The 17,671-nt window shown below is 41.1% G+C and overlaps 9 non-coding genes across 9 annotated transcripts; all 9 read right to left on the reverse strand.

Annotated features, from left to right (window-relative positions):
* Nucleotides 1-318: 318 nt before the first annotated feature.
* Nucleotides 319-391, reverse strand: TRNAM-CAU (transfer RNA methionine (anticodon CAU)). The gene has a single exon. It is a non-coding gene; the product is annotated as a tRNA-Met (tRNA).
* A 977-nt stretch (nucleotides 392-1,368) lies between these two features.
* On the reverse strand, nucleotides 1,369-1,441 carry TRNAM-CAU (transfer RNA methionine (anticodon CAU)). The gene has a single exon. It is a non-coding gene; the product is annotated as a tRNA-Met (tRNA).
* Nucleotides 1,442-2,417: 976 nt separating this feature from the next.
* TRNAM-CAU (transfer RNA methionine (anticodon CAU)) lies at nucleotides 2,418-2,490 on the reverse strand. The gene has a single exon. It is a non-coding gene; the product is annotated as a tRNA-Met (tRNA).
* Nucleotides 2,491-4,749: 2,259 nt separating this feature from the next.
* On the reverse strand, nucleotides 4,750-4,822 carry TRNAM-CAU (transfer RNA methionine (anticodon CAU)). Its single transcript has one exon. It is a non-coding gene; the product is annotated as a tRNA-Met (tRNA).
* Nucleotides 4,823-5,578: 756 nt separating this feature from the next.
* On the reverse strand, nucleotides 5,579-5,651 carry TRNAK-CUU (transfer RNA lysine (anticodon CUU)). Its single transcript has one exon. It is a non-coding gene; the product is annotated as a tRNA-Lys (tRNA).
* A 989-nt stretch (nucleotides 5,652-6,640) lies between these two features.
* TRNAK-CUU (transfer RNA lysine (anticodon CUU)) lies at nucleotides 6,641-6,713 on the reverse strand. The gene has a single exon. It is a non-coding gene; the product is annotated as a tRNA-Lys (tRNA).
* A 1,006-nt stretch (nucleotides 6,714-7,719) lies between these two features.
* TRNAI-UAU (transfer RNA isoleucine (anticodon UAU)) lies at nucleotides 7,720-7,792 on the reverse strand. The gene has a single exon. It is a non-coding gene; the product is annotated as a tRNA-Ile (tRNA).
* Nucleotides 7,793-14,583: 6,791 nt separating this feature from the next.
* On the reverse strand, nucleotides 14,584-14,656 carry TRNAA-AGC (transfer RNA alanine (anticodon AGC)). The gene has a single exon. It is a non-coding gene; the product is annotated as a tRNA-Ala (tRNA).
* A 342-nt stretch (nucleotides 14,657-14,998) lies between these two features.
* TRNAR-CCU (transfer RNA arginine (anticodon CCU)) lies at nucleotides 14,999-15,071 on the reverse strand. The gene has a single exon. It is a non-coding gene; the product is annotated as a tRNA-Arg (tRNA).
* Between the last annotated feature and the right edge of the window lie 2,600 nt (nucleotides 15,072-17,671).

Here is a 17,671-nt window from a genome sequence, read left to right on the forward strand (position 1 = left end):
TCTGCATAACATGAAAAAGTAACCTCACTGCCTTCCACACTTTATTTGAAGTCCAATTGCCCATAACAGTGTTCAGTTCACTCCTAACTTATGCCTTACCTCCACTTATGGGATGTTTTACAGTTCAGGTTGGCCTGTTTACTACTCGAATATGAGTGATATTGTGGTGTGTTCATCTAGACTCATACCCTACCTAATCTTGAAGTTAAATTTCCCACCAATGAGAAACCAAGGGAGATACCATTTTTGATAGTTATTGCATGTCTAATGCAAGAATAATCACCAGATTATGAGAGTCCAGAAAAAATTACTCATTTTCGCCCAATGTGGGGCTCGAACCCACTACCCTGAGATTATGAGTCTCATGCTCTACCAACTGAGCTAGCCGGCTCCCACTTCAAGATGGTATGCAGACTAATCATTTTTTATGAAGGAAATCCATTCCTGGACAATTTTTGGGAGTTATTGCATGTCTAATGCAAGATTAATCTCCATATTATGAGAGTGAATGAAATTTTCAGGCAAAAAATTTTCTTTTTCGCCCAACGTGGGCCTCGAACCCACAACCCTGAGCTTAAGAGTCTCATGCTCTACCGACTGAGCTTGCGGGGGTCCATCCTTAAGACTGTATGCAGACCAATCACCTTTTGTGAAGAAAATCAAATCCTGGATATTCCTCTACTCTTGTTTTACAAGGAAAGCCAGATTTATACATCCTTTAGGGGACAGAGTGTCAAATAAAATAAGAGAAAATGAAAACGGAAGTTGTGAGAACTTCATTTTGAGATTGCATAAGAATTCAAATTCCTCTCACATGCTAAAGAATACCTGAACCCTTTTGATTAAACCACTTTAGTTGTTATAATGAGACCATATTTGAAAGCCATCTGTGATTTTTCTGTTCTTACTCTGCAATGACCTTGGCAACGACAAGTTAAAAATAAAATGTATGCAAATTTTATAATGGAGAATGCGGGCATCGATCCCGCTATCTCTCGCATGCTAAGCGAGGGTTCTACCATTTGAGCTAATTCCCCTGTGTGTTTAATCTGCATAACATGAAAAAAGTAACCTCACTGCCTTCCACACTTTATGTGAAGTCCATTTGCCCATAAGAGTGTTAAGTTCACTCCTAACTTATGCCTTACCTCCACTTATGGGATGTTTTACAGTTCAGGTTGGCCTGTTTACTACTCGAATATGAGTGATATTGCGGAGTGTTCATCTAGACTCATACCCTACCTAATCTTGAAGTTAAATTTCCCACCAATGAGAAACCAAGGGAGATACCATTTTTGATAGTTATTGCATGTCTAATGCAAGAATAATCACCAGCTTATGAGAGTCCAGAAAAAATTTACTCATTTTCGCCCAATGTGGGGCTCGAACCCACTACCCTGAGATTATGAGTCTCATGCTCTACCAACTGAGCTAGCCGGCTCCCACTTCAAGATGGTATGCAGACTAATCATTTTTTATGAAGGAAATCCATTCCTGGACAATTTTTGGGAGTTATTGCATGTCTAATGCAAGATTAATCTCCATATTATGAGAGTCAATGAAATATTCAGGCAAAAATGTTTCTTTTTCGCCCAACGTGGGGCTCGAACCCACGACCCTGAGCTTAAGAGTCTCATGCTCTACCGACTGAGCTTGCCGGGGTCCCTCCTTAAGACAGTATGCAGACCAATCACTTTTTGTGAAGAAAATCAAATCCTGGATATTCCTCTACTCTTGTTTTGCAAAGAAAGCCAGATTTATACATCCTTTAGGGGACAGAGTGTCAAATAAAATAAGAGAAAATGAAAATGGAAGTTGTGAGAACTTCATGTTAAGATTGCATAAGAATTCAAATTCCTCTCACGTGCTAAAGAATACCTGAACCCATTTTGATTAAACCACTTTAGTTGTTATAATGAGACCATATTTGAAAGCCATCTGTGATTTTTCTGTTCTTACTCTGCAATGACCTTGGCAATGACAAGTTAAAAATAAATTGTATGCAGATTTTATAATGGAGAATGCGGGCATCGATCCCGCTACCTCTCGCATGCTAAGCAAGCGCTCTACCATTTGAGCTAATTCCCCTCTGTGTTTAATCTGCATAACATGAAAAAGTAACCTCACTGCCTTCCACACTTTATTTGAAGTCCAATTGCCCATAACAGTGTTCAGTTCACTCCTAACTTATGCCTTACCTCCACTTATGGGATGTTTTACAGTTCAGGTTGGCCTGTTTACTACTTGAATATGAGTGATATTGTGGTGTGTTCATCTAGACTCATACCCTACCTAATCTTGAAGTTAAATTTCCCACCAATGAGAAACCAAGGGAGATACCATTTTTGATAGTTATTGCATGTCTAATGCAAGAATAATCACCAGATTATGAGAGTCCAGAAAAAATTACTCATTTTCGCCCAATGTGGGGCTCGAACCCACTACCCTGAGATTATGAGTCTCATGCTCTACCAACTGAGCTAGCCGGCTCCCACTTCAAGATGGTATGCAGACTAATCATTTTTTATGAAGGAAATCCATTCCTGGACAATTTGTGGGAGTTATTGCATGTCTAATGCAAGATTAATCTCCATATTATGAGAGTGAATGAAATTTTCAGGCAAAAAATTTTCTTTTTCGCCCAACGTGGGGCTCGAACCCACACCCTGAGCTTAAGAGTCTCATGCTCTACCGACTGAGCTTGCGGGGGTCCATCCTTAAGACAGTATGCAGACCAATCACCTTTTGTGAAGAAAATCAAATCCTGGATATTCCTCTACTCTTGTTTTACAAGGAAAGAAAGATTTATACATCCTTTAGGGGACAGAGTGTCAAATAAAATAAGAGAAAATGAAAACGGAAGTTGTGAGAACTTCATTTTGAGATTGCATAAGAATTCAAATTCCTCTCACATGCTAAAGAATACCTGAACCCTTTTGATTAAACCACTTTAGTTGTTATAATGAGACCATATTTGAAAGCCATCTGTGATTTTTCTGTTCTTACTCTGCAATGACCTTGGCAACGACAAGTTACAAATAAAATGTATGCAAATTTTATAATGGAGAATGCGGGCATCGATCCCGATAACTCTCGCATGCTAAGCGAGGGTTCTACCATTTGAGCTAATTCCCCTGTGTGTTTAATCTGCATAACATGAAAAAAGTAACCTCACTTCCTTCCACACTTTATGTGAAGTCCATTTGCCCATAAGAGTGTTAAGTTCACTCCTAACTTATGCCTTACCTCCACTTATGGGATGTTTTACAGTTCAGGTTGGCCTGTTTACTACTCGAATATGAGTGATATTGCGGAGTGTTCATCTAGACTCATACCCTACCTAATCTTGAAGTTAAATTTCCCACCAATGAGAAAGCAAGGGAGATACCATTTTTGATAGTTATTGCATGTCTAATGCAAGAATAATCACCAGCTTATGAGAGTCCAGCAAAAATTACTCATTTTCGCCCAATGTGGGGCTCGAACCCACGACCCTGAGATTAAGAGTCTCATGCTCTACCAACTGAGCTAGCCGGCTCCCACTTCAAGATAGTATGCAGACTAATCATTTTTTATGAAGGAAATCCATTCCTGGACAATTTTTGGGAGTTATTGCATGTCTAATGCAAGATTAATCTCCATATTATGAGAGTCAATGAAATATTCAGGCAAAAATGTTTCTTTTTCGCCCAACGTGGGGCTTGAACCCACGACCCTGAGCTTAAGAGTCTCATGCTCTACCGACTGAGCTTGCCGGGGTCCCTCCTTAAGACAGTATGCAGACCAATCAATTTTTGTGAAGAAAATCAAATCCTGGATATTCCTCTACTCTTGTTTTGCAAGGAAAGCCAGATTTATACATCCTTTAGGGGACAGAGTGTCAAATAAAATAAGAGAAAATGAAAATGGAAGTTGTGAGAACTTCATGTTAAGATTGCATAAGAATTCAAATTCCTCTCACGTGCTAAAGAATACCTGAACCCATTTTGATTAAACCACTTTAGTTGTTATAATGAGACCATATTTGAAAGCCATCTGTGATTTTTCTGTTCTTACTCTGCAATGACCTTGGCAATGACAAGTTAAAAATAAAATGTATGCAAATTTTATAATGGAGAATGCGGGCATCGATCCCGCTACCTCTCGCATGCTAAGCAAGCGCTCTACCATTTGAGCTAATTCCCCTCTGTGTTTAATCTGCATAACATGAAAAAAGTAACCTTACTGCCTTCCACACTTTATTTGAAGTCCAATTGCCCATAACAGTGTTAAGTTCACTCCTAACTTATGCCTTACCTCCACTTATGGGATGTTTTACAGTTCAGGTTGGCCTGTTTACTACTCGAATATGAGTGATATTGGGGTGTGTTCATCTAGACTCATACCCTAGCTAATCTTGAAGTTAAATTTCCCACCAATGAGAAACCAAGGGAGATACCATTTTTGATAGTTATTGCATGTCTAATGCAAGAATATTCACCAGATTATGAGAGTCAATGCAATAATCCAGCAAAAATTACTCATTTTCGCCCAACATGGGGCTCGAACCCACGACCCTGAGATTAAGAGTCTCATGCTCTACCGACTGAGATAGCCGGGCTCCCACTTCAAGATGGTATGCAGACTAATCATTTTTTATGAAGGAAATCCATTCCTGGACAATTTTTGGGAGTTATTGCATGTCTAATGCAAGATTAATCTCCATATTATGAGAGTCAATGCAATATTCAGGCAAAAATTACTCGTTTTCGCCCAACGTGGGGCTTGAACCCACGACCCTGAAATTATGAGTCTCATGCTCTACCGACTGAGCTAGCCGGGTTCCCTCCTTAAGACAGTATGCAGACCAATCCCTTTTTGTGAAGAAAATCAAATCCTGGATATTCCTCTACTCTTGTTTTGCAAGGAAAGCCAGATTTATACATCCTTCAGAGGACAGAGTGTCAAAAAAAAATAAGAGAAAATGAAAACGGAAGTTGTGAGAACTTCATTTTGAGATTGCATAAGAATTCAAATTCCTCTCACATGCTAAAGAATACCTGAACCCTTTTGATGAAACCCCTTTAGTTGTTATAATGAGACCATATTTGAAAGCCATCTGTGATTTTTCTGTTCTTACTCTGCAATGACCTTGGCAATGACAAGTTAAAAATAAAATGTATGCAAATTTTATAATGGAGAATGCAGGCATCGATCCCGCTACCTCTCGCATGCTAAGCGAGCGCTCTACCATTTGAGCTAATTCCACTGTGTGTTTAATCTGCATAACATGAAAAAAGTAACCTCACTGCCTTCCACACTTTATTTGAAGTCCAATTGCCCATAACAGTGTTCAGTTCACTCCTAACTTATGCCTTACCTCCACTTATGGGATGTTTTACAGTTCAGGTTGGCCTGTTTACTACTCGAATATGAGTGATATTGTGGTGTGTTGATCTAGACTCATACCCTACCTAATCTTGAAGTTAAATTTCCCACCAATGAGAAACCAAGGGAGATACAATTTTTGATAGTTATTGCATGTCTAATGCAAGAATAATCACCAGATTATGAGAGTCCAGCAAAAATTACTCATTTTCGCCCAACGTGGGGCTCGAACCCACGACCCTGAGATTAAGAGTCTCATGCTCTACCGACTGAGCTAGCCGGGCTCCCACTTCAAGATGGTATGCAGACTAACCATTTTTTATGAAGGAAATCCATTCCTGGACAATTTTTGGGAGTTATTGCATGTCTAATGCAAGATTAATCTCCATATTATGAGAGTCAATGCAATATTCAGGCAAAAATTACTTGTTTTCGCCCAACGTGGGGCTCAAACCCACGACCCTGAGATTAAGAGTCTCATGCTCTACCGACTGAGCTAGCCGGGCTCCCTCCTTAAAACAGTATGCAGACCAATCCCTTTTTGTGAAGAAAATCAAATCCTGGATATTCCTCTACTCTTGTTTTGCAAGGAAAGCCAGATTTATACATCCTTCAGAGGACAGAGTGTCAAAAACAATAAGAGAAAATGAAAATGGAAGTTGTGAGAACTTCATTTTGAGATTGCATAAGAATTCAAATTCCTCTCACATGCTAAAGAACACCTGAACCCTTTTGATTAAACCACTTTAGTTGTTATAATGAGACCATATTTGAAAGCCATCTGTGATTTTTCTGTTCTTACTCTGCAATGACCTTGGCAATGACAAGTTAAAAATAAAATGTATGCAAATTTTATAATGGAGAATGCGGGCATCGATCCCGCTACCTCTTGCATGCTAAGCGAGTGCTCTACCATTTGAGCTAATTCCCCTGTGTGTTTACTCTGCATAACATGAAAAAAGTAACCTTACTGCCTTCCACACTTTATTTGAAGTCCAATTGCCCATAACAGTGTTAAGTTCACTCCTAACTTATGCCTTACCTCCACTTATGGGATGTTTTACAGTTCAGGTTGGCCTGTTTACTACTCGAATATGAGTGATATTGCGGTGTGTTCATCTAGACTCATACCCTAGCTAATCTTGAAGTTAAATTTCCCACCAATGAGAAACCAAGGGAGATACCATTTTTGATAGTTATTGCATGTCTAATGCAAGAATATTCACCAGATTATGAGAGTCAATGCAATAATCCAGCAAAAATTAATCATTTTTGCCCAACGTGGGGCTCGAACCCACGACCCTGAGATTAAGAGTCTCATGCTCTACCGACTGAGCTAGCCGGGCTTCCACTTCAAGATGGTATGCAGACTAATCATTTTTTATGAAGGAAATCCATTCCTGGACAATTTTGTGGAGTTATTGCATGTCTAATGCAAGATTAATCTCCATATTATGAGAGTCGATGCAATATTCAGGCAAAAATTACTCGTTTTCGACCAACGTGGGGCTCGAACCCACGACCCTGAGATTAAGAGTCTCATGCTCTACCTAAACGTGGGGCTCGAACCCACGACCCTGAGATTAAGAGTCTCATGCTCTACCTACTGAGCTAGCCGGGTTCTCTCCTTAAGACAGTATGCAGACCAATCCCTTTTTGTGAAGAAAATCAAATCCTGGATATTCCTCTACTCTTGTTTTGCAAGGAAAGCCAGATTTATAAATCCTTCAGAGGACAGAGTGTCAAAAAAAATAAGAGAAAATGAAAATGGAAGTTGTGAGAACTTCATTTTGAGATTGCATAAGAATTCAAATTCCTCTCACATGCTAAAGAATACCTGAACCCTTTTTATTAAACCACTTTAGTTGTTATAACGAGACCATATTTGAAAGCCATCTGTGATTTTTCTGTTCTTACTCTGCAATGACCTTGGCAATGACAAGTTAAAAATAAAATGTATGCAAATTTTATAATGGAGAATGCGGGCATCGATCCCACTACCTCTTGCATGCTAAGCGAGCGCTCTACCATTTGAGCTAATTCCCCTGTGTGTTTAATCTGCATAACATGAAAAAAGTAACCTCACTGCCTTCCACATAACAGTGTTCAGTTCACTCCTAACTTATGCCTTACCTCCACTTATGGGATGTTTTACAGTTCAGGTTGGCCTGTTTACTACTTGAATATGAGTGATATTGTGGTGTGTTCATCTAGACTCATACCCTACCTAATCTTGAAGTTAAATTTCCCACCAATGAGAAACCAAGGGAGATACCATTTTTGATAGTTATTGCATGTCTAATGCAAGAATAATCACCAGATTATGAGAGTCCAGCAAAAATTACTCATTTTCGCCCAATGTGGGGCTCAAACCCACTACCCTGAGATTATAAGTCTCATGCTCTACCAACTGAGCTAGCCGGCTCCCACTTCAAGATGGTATGCAGACTAATCCTTTTTTATGAAGGAAATCCATTCCTGGACAATTTTTGGGAGTTATTGCATGTCTAATGCAAGATTAATCTCCATATTATGAGAGTGAATGAAATTTTCAGGCAAAAAATTTTCTTTTTCGCCCAACGTGGGGCTCGAACCCACAACCCTGAGCTTAAGAGTCTCATGCTCTACCGACTGAGCTTGCGGGGGTCCATCCTTAAGACAGTATGCAGACCAATCACCTTTTGTGAAGAAAATCAAATCCTGGATATTCCTCTACTCTTGTTTTACAAGGAAAGCCAGATTTATACATCCTTTAGGGGACAGAGTGTCAAATAAAATAAGAGAAAATGAAAATGGAAGTTGTGAGAACTTCATGTTAAGATTGCATAAGAATTCAAATTCCTCTCACGTGCTAAAGAATACCTGAACCCTTTTGATTAAAGCACTTTAGTTGTTATAATGAGACCATATTTGAAAGCCATCTGTGATTTTTCTGTTCTTAATCTGCAATGACCTTGGCAATGACAAGTTAAAAATAAAATGTATGCAAATTTTATAATGGAGAATGCGGGCATCGATCCCGCTACCTCGCGCATGTTAAGCGAGCGCTCTACCATTTGAGCTAATTCGCCTGTGTGTTTAATCTGCATAACATGAAAAAAGTAACCTTACTGCCTTCCACACTTTATTTGAAGTCCAATTGCCCATAACAGTGTTAAGTTCACTCCTAACTTATGCCTTACCTCCACTTATGGGATGTTTTACAGTTCAGGTTGGCCTGTTTACTTCTCGAATATGAGTGATATTGCGGTGTGTTCATCTAGACTCATACCCTAGCTAATATTGAAGTTAAATTTCCCACCAATGAGAAACCAAGGGAGATACCATTTTTGATAGTTATTGCATGTCTAATGCAAGAATATTCACCAGATTATGAGAGTCAATGCAATAATTCAGCAAAAATTACTCATTTTCGCCCAATGTGGGGCTCGAACCCACGACCCTGAGATTAAGAGTCTCATGCTCTACCGACTGAGCTAGCCGGGCTCCCACTTCAAGATGGTATGCAGACTAATCATTTTTTATGAAGGAAATCCATTCCTGGACAATTTTTGGGAGTTATTGCATGTCTAATGCAAGATTAATCTCCATATTATGAGAGTCAATGCAATATTCAGGCAAAAATTACTCGTTTTCGCCCAACGTGGGGCTCGAACCCACGACCCTGAGATTAAGAGTCTCATGCTCCACCGACTGAGCTAGCCGGGTTCCCTCCTTAAGACAGTATGCAGACCAATCCCTTTTTGTGAAGAAAATCAAATCCTGGATATTCCTCTACTCTTGTTTTGCAAGGAAAGCCAGATATATACATCCTTCAGAGGACAGAGTGTCAAAAAAAATAAGAGAAAATGAAAACGGAAGTTGTGAGAACTTCATTTTGAGATTGCATAAGAATTCAAATTCCTCTCACATGCTAAAGAATACCTGAACCCTTTTGATTAAACCACTTTAGTTGTTATAATGAGACCATATTTGAAAGCCATCTGTGATTTTTCTGTTCTTACTCTGCAATGACCTTGGCAATGACAAGTTAAAAATAAAATGTATGCAAATTTTATAATGGAGAATGCGGGCATCGATCCCACTACCTCTCGCATGCTAAGCAAGGGCTCTACCATTTGAGCTAATTCCCCTGTGTGTTTAATCTGCATAACATGAAAAAGTAACCTCACTGCCTTCCACACTTTATTTGAAGTCCAATTGCCCATAACAGTGTTCAGTTCACTCCTAACTTATGCCTTACCTCCACTTATGGGATGTTTTACAGTTCAGGTTGGCCCTTTTTACTACTCGAATATGAGTGATATTGTGGTGTGTTCATCTAGACCACAGCTTTCCAAACTTTTCATGCTGGTGACACACTTTTTTGTGAATTTTTTTTCAGGGACACGGTAACGCGAGCGAGCGCAGCGAGCTAGCCCGAACCTCCCACAACCCCACACACAACCCACACACACAACTCCACACACACACACAACCCCACACACACAACCCCACACACACACACATACAACCCCACACACACACACAACCCCACACACACAAACCCACACACACAAACCCACACACACAAACCCACACACACAACCCCACACACACAAACCCACACACACAACCCCACCCCCCCACACACAAAAACCCCCACACAACCCCCACACAACACCACACACAAACAACCCCCCCACACACAACCCCACACAGACAACCCCACCCCCACACAACACCACACACAAACAACCCCCCCACACACAACCCCACACACACAACCCCACCCCCACATCCACACACACCCATACCTCCCCCACACACCCCCCCACACACACACCCGCACACACACACCCCCAGATAATGTACGTATGTTTTGTATGGATCTGAAGAAAACCCATATGATTCGTAACAGAGCATGAACAGGAGATTTGCACATTTGTGATATTACATATTATATATTTGCAATCACGATACATCCCACACATATTTACAATTTTATGCACAGTGAGGTCAACTCATTTGCCCAGAATCACACATTTTAAAGTCAAGTGCCAGAGCTGGAATCAAAACCAAAAGTTCCAGATCACCAGGTCACCAGTTTCTGTACTAGACTAAATCTCTGTGGTTTAGAATCCCAGAACGTTGCATGTTCTTGGAGGAATTCTGTCTCGTAAAACTCTGCTCTTCATGGCCATACTTTTGATCTAGTATCCTGGCTTCTGCTGGGTTTGCTTTTCCACAGAACACTCAAGCCTATTCTTGCCACCCAGTGGCCTTATGAGCTGTTGCATCTCGTGTTTCTGTACTTTGCCGAAAGTGGATACCTTCGGTTTTGCAACAGTTAATTTATGAGTGCTAGTGGACGGATACAAATGTTTGTTGTGACCCCTGAACTCGAATGACATGGTGAGCAAAAAAACGATGGATTTAGGCCCAGATCTCTATACTGGGATGAACGCATGACATTGTTCCACATTCTGTCCATCAACTGTTCTTTTTGCATTTGTCACCCCGAGTGGGCCGGGTATGCCCAGACGTGGGTCCCGTGCTATCCATGCCACTGGAGTCAAGCCATCCTGGCTGATGAGGGGTGATAACCCGAAACTGGTCCTAGGTTGCTTGGTTCCAGTCCAGTGAGGGCCTGGCTTGGCAGTTGGGGCTAGACTATTCCCACTGGGTGCAGGGTCAAGTTAATATAGTTCAAAATTGTAATACTTCATGTTGATAAGACAAAAGATTATATTGGCTGCGCTCTACACTTGTGATTATAATGCTCCCCTATGAATAAAATGCGATTTCCATACATCAAACATATAAACTAATCAAGAGGGAAATTCGAGCTTATCGTTTGCAAACGTTTCAAGGGGATGTACTTATCCTATGTAAATTTTCACTGCAAATGGTTTCAACTGCACCCACTTATCACACGTAAACAAGGCGCTATATAATTTCTCTTTCTCCCCTTCTGACTGAAATATTGGATTTTACCACTGCATAGCCCTAAGACGGTATAAACTGTTGATGGAACCATTGAACTGCATTTCGTTTTCCAGAGAAGTACAGTACACAAATAAAGACAGAACACAAACACAAGATGCTAGTGGAGTCTATTGATTGACATTCCAAGAACCCTGCCCCAGGCCTGCCAAGTATCACGCATCAAGCACGACGCTAACGCATTTCAGTGTGGTGTTCCGCAACACTGCACTGAAATGCATTGTCACACATTTTAATGCCACTGTCTGAGTCTCTGCTCTACCAGCACTGAAGTACTAGCGCGCGCGCCTGTGACCTGCGCCGGCTCTGCAGCTCCCCGCAGCTTTACCGGCCCGGTCTCTACCACCAGCACAGGCTCGTCAGTAAGAGTTAATATTGTGCCCTCACTGCTGCCACAAATGTAGCTTAGTAGCTGGCTGCTGCACTGAAATTCCCGCCCGTGGCGCTGGCGCCGCTGAGTCACTCAGACTGCAGCCCAAGCCTGACGTCACCGGGCCAAGATAGTCGCTGTGCCCAATACCGAGGCAGTACCACCCGCTTGGCGGGTCCTGCCCTTAGTGGTTTTGTGATTTACTGCTGCGGCACCGCAGGGGGATGAGATCGCCGTTGGCTACATTCAATTGACAGCAAGTCTCACTCTCACCACGACGCGGGGCAGCTTCACGTGACGTGGCTGGAACAGATTGGCAGGGCGGCACTGAACAACCTACATGAGTTTTTATTAAGTTATAAGAAATCACCCCGCAGTAGTAGGCCTGCACTTAATGAATAATCTGGAGGCAGTGCAGTGGTTGATGTTTGTGACTGGCGCCCCCTGCAGTTTGTTATCATGCCTAGCCCCAGGAGGGCCTCCGTGCTGCTTAAGGCGGCCCGCGTGGGGCCAGGAAACAACTTTAAGCAGGGTCTTTGAATGACTGAAAACTACCGTTGCATAGCTGCCAAGGTTTTGGATTGCTCATGTGTGACATTTTCATAATTTCAGTGCAATTATGAGTGGCATTCAACGATTATGAGTGTCACTTTCGTGCAAGCAAAATCAAGCTCTGAAGATGAGGGAAATATAAATATCAGAAATTACACCCATTGAAGCAACGAGAAACTCTAAGAAGATCTTAAAACTGCTATAAAGCACCAGAAATGAAAGGGTGCTAACCTAGTGCCTTTACAAAGGGATACTACATGGAGGCAGTGCGTTGCTGCAGCCAGGCGGCTCTAGAGTCGGTGTTTGAGGAAAGCAGGAGGTGTGCAATAGCTCCCTACATGGGGTTGCTACCTGGAGACTGTGTGTCACTGCAGCCAGGCCTCAGTTTCAGGGGATTTGAGAGAAGTAGAGGGGTGTGAGAGAGCCTCACACACATAGCTGCCAAGTTTGCAGATTGTGTGACATTACCATGGTTTCAGTGCATTTGTGAGTGGCACTCAACTGCCAAATGTGGGACATTGTCCTGCGAGTAAAACGAAGCAATGAAGTGCATGTAAATATTTAAATATTACAAAGTACACCCTTTTGTCACTGAGAATCCTTCTAAAATATCTTTCAACTGCTTCGAAACCCTGAAATGGAAGGTTAAAATACTTGTACAAAACTATTTGTGTACCAAGAAGATACATCTCCTACACCCCAATGTCATTACACTTTATTGCATCCTATTAAATAATACGGTTAAGTACGTGCTGCAGAGATCAAATAAACAGAGGGTTGATATGTTGATGTTCAAGCCAGTACAAGAATAAGCAAAAGGACAGCTGCTACATATTTTTACCGTTTATCTGTATACTTCACAAATATAAATAGAAAGCAGTTAGTTTAAATGTGTTCTATCCATGACTAATACAAACAAACAAAAATTGCACGTTATGAATGACTACATTTTAAAATACGATTTTGTCTCCAGTTAATATGTCATGGACAAGATCCCGGCCTTTGCAAACTCTTGAAATAACAAGGAATGGCCTGTAATTTTCTCTTGGAAAGCCAGAGGTGTGAACTCGAAGCAGCATGCATGACTCACCCGAGTGCTGCCAGGTCTGCAGTTAGAGCGGTGTCCGAGCACACGGCCAGCCACAGGCAGGCAGCTCTCCTCAGAGTTTCAAGCCGCAGTGTCCCCTTCAGCCTGCGATGAGGATTAAACATTTTCCCCCAAATGGGTTTTTAAGCTCCTCTTCTGTTTGTCCTGTCCAGGGCTCAAACAAGATAGATCGCCAGTGTTGCCGCAGACAGCGCCCCCACCCTCTCGGCCAAGTGAAATTATTGTCTCCGAGATTACAGTAATTACAACCGCAGCGTGAGCTCCAAACACACGCTAAATGAAACATCAGCACGTCAATGGGCAGATAAACAGCGCATTCTTAAACCCCTGGGCAGCCCTAACAAGCGCGACACACCTACGCATGGGGCGCGACACAGTAACGTGTCGCGCCACACAGTTTGGAAAGCTGTGATCTAGACTCATACCCTACCTAATCTTGAAGTTAAATTTCCCACCAATGAGAAACCAAGGGAGATACCATTTTTGATAGTTATTGCATGTCTAATGCAAGAATAATCACCAGATTATGAGAGTCCAGCAAAAATTACTCATTTTCGCCCAATGTGGGGCTCGAACCCAAGACCCTGAGATTAAGAGTCTCATGCTCTACCAACTGAGCTAGCCGGCTCACACTTCAAGATGGTATGCGGACTAATCATTTTTTATGAAGGAAATTCATTCCTGGACAATTTTTGGGAGTTATTGCATGTCTAATGCAAGATTAATCTCCATATTATGAGAGTCAATAAAATATTCAGGCAAAAAAATTTCTTTTTCGCCCAACGTGGGGCTCGAACCCACGACCCTGAGCTTAAGAGTCTCATGCTCTACCGACTGAGCTTGCCGGGGTCCCTCCTTAAGACAGTATGCAGACCAATCACTTTTTGTGAAGAAAATCAAATCCTGGATATTCCTCTACTCTTGTTTTGCAAGGAAAGCCAGATTTATACATCCTTTAGGGGACAGAGTGTCAAATAAAATAAGAGAAAATGAAAATGGAAGTTGTGAGAACTTCATGTTAAGATTGCATAAGAATTCAAATTCCTCTCACGTGCTAAAGAATACCTGAACCCTTTTGATTAAACCACTTTAGTTGTTATAATGAGACCATATTTGAAAGCCATCTGTGATTTTTCTGTTCTTACTCTGCAATGACCTTGGCAATGACAAGTTAAAAATAAAATGTATGCAAATTTTATAATGGAGAATGCGGGCATCGATCCCGCTACCTCTCGCATGCTAAGCGAGCGCTCTACCATTTGAGCTAATTCCCCTGTGTGTTTAATCTGCATAACATGAAAAAAGTAACCTTACTGCCTTCCACACTTTATTTGAAGTCCAATTGCCCATAACAGTGTTAAGTTCACTCCTAACTTATGCCTTACCTCCACTTATGGGATGTTTTACAGTTCAGGTTGGCCTGTTTACTACTCGAATATGAGTGATATTGCGGTGTGTTCATCTAGACTCATACCCTAGCTAATCTTGAAGTTAAAATTCCCACCAATGAGAAACCAAGGGAGATACCATTTTTGATAGTTATTGCATGTCTAATGCAAGAATATTCACCAGATTATGAGAGTCAATGCAATAATCCAGCAAAAATTACTCATTTTCGCCCAATGTAGGGCTCGAACCCACGACCCTGAGATTAGGAGTCTCATGCTCTACCGACTGAGCTAGCCGGGCTCCCACTTCAAGATGGTATGCAGACTAATCATTTTTTATGAAGGAAATCCATTCCTGGACAATTTTGGGGAGTTAATGCATGTCTAATGCAAGATTAATCTCCATATTATGAGAGTCAATGCAATATTCAGGCAAAAATTACTCGTTTTCGCCCAACGTGGGGCTCGAACCCACAATCCTGGGATTAAGAGTCTCATGCTCTACCGACTGAGCTAGCCGGGTTCCCTCCTTAAGACAGTATGCAGACCAATCCCTTTTTGTGAAGAAAATCAAATCCTGGATATTCCTCTACTCTTGTTTTGCAAGGAAAGCCAGATTTATACATCCTTCAGAGGACAGAGTGTCAAAAAAAATAAGAGAAAATGAAAACGGAAGTTGTGAGAACTTCATTTTGAGATTGCATAAGAATTCAAATTCCTCTCACATGCTAAAGAATACTTGAACCCTTTTGATTAAACCACTTTAGTTGTTATAATGAGACCATATTTGAAAGCCATCTGTGATTTTTCTGTTCTTACTCTGCAATGACCTTGGCAATGACAAGTTAAAAATAAAATGTATGCAAATTTTATAATGGAGAATGCGGGCATCGATCCCGCTACCTCTCGCATGCTAAGCGAGGGTTCTACCATTTGAGCTGATTCCCCTGTGTGTTTAATCTGCATAACATGAAAAAAGTAACCTCACTGCCTTCCACACTTTATGTGAAGTCCATTTGCCCATAAGAGTGTTAAGTTCACTCCTAACTTATGCCTTACCTCCACTTATGGGATGTTTTACAGTTCAGGTTGGCCTGTTTACTACTCGAATATGAGTGATATTGCGGAGTGTTCATCTAGACTCATACCCTACCTAATCTTGAAGTTAAATTTCCCACCAATGAGAAAGCAAGGGAGATACCATTTTTGATAGTTATTGCATGTCTAATGCAAGAATAATCACCAGCTTATGAGAGTCCAGCAAAAATTACTCATTTTCGCCCAATGTGGGGCTCGAACCCATGACCCTGAGATTAAGAGTCTCATGCTCTACCAACTGAGCTAGCCGGCTCCCACTTCAAGATAGTATGCAGACTAATCATTTTTTATGAAGGAAATCCATTCCTGGACAATTTTTGGGAGTTATTGCATGTCTAATGCAAGATTAATCTCCATATTATGAGAGTCAATGAAATATTCAGGCAAAAATGTTTCTTTTTCGCCCAACGTGGGGCTCGAACCCACGACCCTGAGCTTAAGAGTCTCATGCTCTACCGACTAAGCTTGCCGGGGTCCCTCCTTAAGACAGTATGCAGACCAATCACTTTTTGTGAAGAAAATCAAATCCTGGATATTCCTCTACTCTTGTTTTGCAAGGAAAGCCAGATTTATACATCCTTTAGGGGACAGAGTGTCAAATAAAATAAGAGAAAATGAAAATGGAAGTTGTGAGAACTTCATGTTAAGATTGCATAAGAATTCAAATTCCTCTCACGTGCTAAAGAATACCTGAACCCATTTTGATTAAACCACTTTAGTTGTTATAATGAGACCATATTTGAAAGCCATCTGTGATTTTTCTGTTCTTACTCTGCAATGACCTTGGCAATGACAAGTTAAAAATAAAATGTATGCAGATTTTATAATGGAGAATGCGGGCATCGATCCCGCTACCTCTCGCATGCTAAGCAAGCGCTCTACCATTTGAGCTAATTCCCCTCTGTGTTTAATCTGCATAACATGAAAAAAGTAACCTTACTGCCTTCCACACTTTATTTGAAGTCCAATTGCCCATAACAGTAATAAGTTCACTCCTAACTTATGCCTTACCTCCACTTATGGGATGTTTTACAGTTCAGGTTGGCCTGTTTACTACTCGAATATGAGTGATATTGTGGTGTGTTCATCTAGACTCATACCCTAGCTAATTTTGAAGTTAAATTTCCCACCAATGAGAAACCAAGGGAGATACCATTTTTGATAGTTATTGCATGTCTAATGCAAGAATATTCACCAGATTATGAGAGTCAATGCAATAATCCAGCAAAAATTACTCATTTTCGCCCAATGTAGGGCTCGAACCCACGACCCTGAGATTAAGAGTATCATGCTCTATCGACTGAGCTAGCCGGGCTCCCACTTCAAGATGGTATGCAGACTAATCATTTTTTATGAAGGAAATCCATTCCTGGACAATTTTTGGGAGTTATTGCATGTCTAATGCAAGATTAATCTCCATATTATGAGAGTCAATGCAATATTCAGGCAAAAATTACTCATTTTTGCCCAACGTGGGGCTCGAACCCACGACCCTGAGATTAAGAGTCTCATGCTCTACCTACTGAGCTAGCCGGGCTCCCTCCTTAAGACAGTATGCAGACCAATCCCTTTTTGTGAAGAAAATCAAATCCTGGATATTCCTCTACTCTTGTTTTGCAAGGAAAGCCAGATTTATACATACTTCAGAGGACAGAGTGTCAAAAACAATAAGAGAAAATGAAAATGGAAGTTGTGAGAACTTCATTTTGAGATTGCATAAGAATTCAAATTCCTCTCACATGCTAAAGAATACCTGAACCCTTTTGATTAAACCACTTTAGTTGTTATAATGAGACCATATTT

This window comes from Lissotriton vulgaris, chromosome 1_1 (assembly GCF_964263255.1).
Source record: "Lissotriton vulgaris chromosome 1_1, aLisVul1.2, whole genome shotgun sequence".
Lineage (NCBI taxonomy): Eukaryota > Metazoa > Chordata > Amphibia > Caudata > Salamandridae > Lissotriton > Lissotriton vulgaris.